Source organism: Silene latifolia, chromosome X (genome assembly GCF_048544455.1).
Source record: "Silene latifolia isolate original U9 population chromosome X, ASM4854445v1, whole genome shotgun sequence".
Taxonomy (NCBI): domain Eukaryota; kingdom Viridiplantae; phylum Streptophyta; class Magnoliopsida; order Caryophyllales; family Caryophyllaceae; genus Silene; species Silene latifolia.
The window spans coordinates 63,694,382-63,699,440 of record NC_133537.1 but is presented as its reverse complement, the minus strand read 5'-3'; the positions used below and the strand labels follow the sequence as shown (position 1 = coordinate 63,699,440).

General features: G+C 41.1%; 1 non-coding gene across 1 annotated transcript; it reads right to left on the bottom strand.

Moving 5' to 3' along the window:
* Positions 1-538: 538 nt before the first annotated feature.
* On the bottom strand, positions 539-645 carry LOC141624843 (small nucleolar RNA R71). The gene has a single exon (XR_012534647.1). It is a non-coding gene; the product is annotated as a small nucleolar RNA R71 (small nucleolar RNA).
* Positions 646-5,059: the final 4,414 nt, after the last annotated feature.

Below are 5,059 nucleotides of genomic sequence, written 5' to 3'. Positions count from 1 at the left end.
TCGTGAAATTGAAAGAACTTTGACAACCAATAGAAGACTTGCTAGGAGAAATTTGAGAGGTATTAGTGAGGTTGTAGATATTCAACCAACTATTGAGTTCATGAACCCTTTTGCAAGAGAAGGTGAGGAGAACCCAACACAAAATACAACACAAAATCAACCCACAATGCCTAAGTTTTCATCACATTCCGTACCCACCGAGGAGAACCTACCAAATGGTACTCCCACACCACAACATCTAACCGGAAATTTCATTGCCAAATCCGCATTTATCCAATTAGTCGAAAGAAGCCAATTTGGGGGTATGCCTAGTGAAGACCCTCACTCTCATATGGAGACCTTTTGTGACTATTGTGATGCGATTTCTCAAACCGGTGTAACTCAAGACCAAATTCGATGGGTCTTATTTCCTTTTTCTCTAATTGGTACCGCGAAACAATGGTTGAAGGGCCTTGATAAGGCCACTCTCGGAATTGATTCTTGGAAAAAGTTGGCTCTAGCTTTCTACAAAAAATTCTACCCACCGGAAAAGACTAACATGCAAAGAGCTCAAATTACGGGTTTTAAGAAAAGGGATGAAGAATCTTTGTATGAAGCTTGGGAGCAGTTCAAAGGAATTTGTCGCTCATGTCCTCACCATGGACTTAGCGAGTGGTTCTTGGTACAACAATTTTGGATCGGTCTATATGAAGATTCAAGGAACATTCTCAACATGGGATCAAATGGAATGTTCACCGAAGTTGATGACAATCAAACTTGGAAAAAAATTGAGGAAATGGCGGTCCATAACTCACAATATAGTAGACCTCGCAAGGCTACTAGAGGAGGAAAGCATGAAGTGGACTCCGTTACTCAATTGGGTGCTCAACTTAGTGCTCACATTGATACAATCAACTTGAAGTTTGAAAAAGCTATGGCTAGACTTGAAGAAGCCTCGAAATCACTAAAGCATCATGTTAATGCCATGACGGCATCCTCATCAATCCCAAGTGGGATATGTGAGAATTGTGGAACTTTGGGACATGACTCAAGTGAATGTAGGGGAACAAATGAACAAGTGAATGCTTTCCAAGCATACAAGAGTGGTACCCCTTATTCTAACTATTACAATGAAAACACCAAATTCCATCCAAATCTCTCATACAAAAGCCAAAATGTTCAAAACCCTCAAACAACATACACCCCACCTCCCATGAGAAACCAAAATCAAAGACCCTTTTACAACCAAAACCAAGGTTACCAAAATCAAAATCCATACAATCAACAAAATGACCAAGGTTTTGATGTTCAAAAAGCGGTCCTTCAAATGCAAAAGAATCAACAAGAATTTTTCACTCAAATGCAAAAAGATAGTCAAGCAAAGGAAACCACCATCAACAACATCCTAGCTCACACCAAAATGTTGGAAACCCAATTAACTCAACTAGCATCTTCAAGCTCACAAAGACAAAAGGGGCAATTACCACCTCAAAGTAATCCCCCAAGACATGAAACGGTTAGTGCCATTCATTTGAGAAGTGGTACAAGGTATGAAGCACCGAAGAAGCAAGTTGAGGATGAAGTTGTGGAAGCTAGTGATAAGGAAGAAATTATGCAAAACTCCAAAGATGGAGAATCATCAAAAGAAGAGATTTTAAAGAAAAATGAAGACAAGGTCAAGGAGAAGGAGTCCATTATGATTAGACTTCCTTTTCCAAGTCGTCAAGCCAAGCCCAAATTTAATGACCAACTTGGAAAGTTTATGGAAATTGTGAAGAATTTAGAAGTCTCAATTCCTTTCACGGAATTAATCAATCACGTGCCGGCCTATGCGAAATACATGAAAGACATCCGCACAAAGAAGAAGTCGATCCGGAAGCTTGAGGCTATCGCCTTCACTAAGGTGAGTAGTGCAATACTTCAAGGGGGTTCACCTCCAAAACTCAAGGATCCGGGAAGCTTCTCAATACCGTGTACCATTGGCGACACCACGATCAACAAAGCCTTATGTGATCTAGAGGCTAGTGTGAGTGTTATGCCGTACTCGGTGAGTAAAAGGTTAGGGATGGGAGAGCTTAAATGTACCAATATCACACTCCAAATGGCCGATAGATCGACGAAGACACCATTAGGGATATGGGAAGATGTTCCCGTACGAATTGGGAAATTTTTCATCCCGGTGGAGTTTGTCATTGTTGATATGGAAGAAGATTACAACATTCCAATCATTCTAGGAAGACCTTTCTTACACACCGCGGGTGCGGTGATTGATGTGAAACATGGAGAGTTCACTCTAGAAGTGGGAGATGACAGTATAACTTTCAATCTTGACAAGACTATGAGAGCTCCCCGTTTACATGAACCATGTTTTATGATCGATCATTATAGCCGGAAGGATGATAGGAAGAAGTCGGAACTCCAATAGAAGAAAAAAATTGAAGATGCTCCATTCAAAGAGCAAGTGAATTGTAACAAAGAGAGCTTGCAAAGCTCACCAAAGTCAAGCAATGAAGAAGATGGCCTCATTGGCCAAAACAAGATAATGGGAGAGTTGTCTCTATCAACTCAAGAGATCTTTAGTGATCAAGTAGATGAAGTTTGTGGTCTTTGGGACGATGAGTTTGAAGGGATTTTCAATCCCTACATTGGTAATGCTATCGATCAAGACCGACAACAAGGGCAAAGATCTATTGAAGAACTCTATCACGACAATGAACAAGCTTTTGATTACTTTTTCAAGGTGTTGAGCAACATCAACAACACCTTGGACATGCCCCCTTGACATCTCATCAAGAATGAGAGTTTGGTGGAGTCCTCCCTAAACCACCATTTGTAAAAATTTCTAACTCCCTAACTCGCATTTTAATTCTTAATTTGCATTTTTGTCATTTTTGGATTTTTTTTATATACTTTGATCAAGATAATTATCATGTTTGAGAGAAGTGAGGGAGGGACTAATAATTTCAATTGATGTGTAGTGCTTAAGCTTAGTGTGGGGATAGCAATTGCCTAGGCTATTCATGCCTTAGTAGTGCCCCCACAATGAAGAACACGAGATTTTGAAGAATGAAAAATGACAAGGGATATGCAAGGTACACGGATGGAACTGAATCCGGGTAAAAGGGGTAGAACCCGAGCGGTTTCAAGAGAATCCGCCCGTCTTCAGACAATCTGGGCATATTGGGCAGAAGACGCCCGGCCTTCTGAGCTGAATTTTTGAAATTTTGTGACTGTTAACGAATCCGGGCGTCATGCAATAGAATCCGCCCGTCTTCATACAGACGCCCGTCCTGAAAGAGAAGACGCCCGTCTTTTGGCTGAGAAAAAACAAGAAAAATCCCTGGAAAGGAATCCGCCCGTCTTCTCTCAAAGACGTCTGTCCCGCATTTTCAAATCCGCCCGTCTTTAGGCGAGAATTTCCCAACCCAGAACAGGCAGAATCCGGGCATCCCGAAGGAAAGCCGCCCGTCTTCCCCCTGCATTTCAAATTTTTCGGGTTTATTATAAACCCCATCCCACATTCATTTCCTCATTCCTTCATTCAAAACACTACCCATAAACCCCATAACTCCAAAACCCTCATCCTCTCCATTACAAAAACAAGATTCCTCAACAACATTCACCAAAATCAAATCAAAACATCCTTTTAACAACAAATTAATCACTCCTGTTTCAACAACAATCAAAACCAAGCACAAAATCTTCAACCTTTGAGTCGATTTTTGGATTCATAAAGGCAAAGCCTTTCATCTTTAAATCTATTTGGGTGCACTAAAAATTGAATATTTTTCACTGTTTTCTTGGTTTATTCATCAATGGCAAAGACAAAGGGAGCAACAAAAGCAACAAAGGCAAAGGCACCAAAGGCAGAGGCACTCTCATCAAGACAAAAGAGTCTTCAAGAAAAGAAAGCATTGGCTATGGTGGTAGCTAGCCCAAACTTGGAGGTGCAAAAACAACAACCTCCCATGGAAGCAACAACATCTACCACTCCGGAAATTGCTCAACTTTCGAATTATCCGGAGGTAATTTTCATTTCCAAATCCCATAGGGACACTTTTGCCAAGTTTGCTAGTAAATCATTTCTATCCACCAAGTTTATTTGTGAAGATGCCTTAGATAAGTTGGGTGTCCTTGAGCAAACTAGAGCCTTCTTTAAAGCCATGGGGTTTGAGAAATTGTTTACAACAAAAGAATTGACATACCCCTCCCTTACCTTAGAATTTTTGAGTTCTTTGAAAGTTAACAAGGTTGAGACTATGGAAACCATCGAGTTTCGCCTAGCTAATGTTAGTAGGCGCATCTCCTTTGAGGAAATGGGTAAAGCTTTGGGTCTTAGTGATTCACCGAGTTATTTCAAGAATGTTGGCAAATATGACCCCGACCCTCTTTGGGAGGCGATTTCCGGAAGTAAATTTGAGAACTTTCATGCTAGTCGCGCTCTATTAGTCCACCATCCGGGCATTAGAGTGTGGCACAAGGTTGTAGGGAACACCATCATTGCAAGAAAAGACACCAACCATTTCACCAAACTCGATTTTGTTCTTCTTGAGTCGGCCTTGAACATTGAAAGGGAATTCACCAAGCCTTTCAACTCTCTAAGGCTTTTGGTGGATAGATGGCTAAACGTTGATTGTGGGAAGCAAGGCACTACCGTCATTGTGAATGGAGGTCTAGTCACTCTTTTGACTAAATACTTTGATCCTAACTTCAACAAGGATAGCAAGTATGAGGCAAAGAAGGGTGGTCATCTCATTGATATTGATACTATGATAAACAAGTACAAGTGGGTCTCTCATAACCCTCTTGACACCAAGTATGGATGGCTCACTAGTGAGGCTAGATCTTTACTTTGCCTTCGAAGATTTGTCATTTAAGTGTCCACCGGACCAACTATCTCCTTCCCCTTTCAAAAGAGGCCGAATACATTATCCGACAATAAAGGGGTGAAATTGAAATGCCCTCATCTTCCATTGTCACACCACCCTATCCTTTCAAGTACCAAGAGTTCAAGCCCGAAAGTGTTGAAGCAAGCAAAGATTATATGACTCTTCTTATGCAAGAGATGCACAAGCTAGCC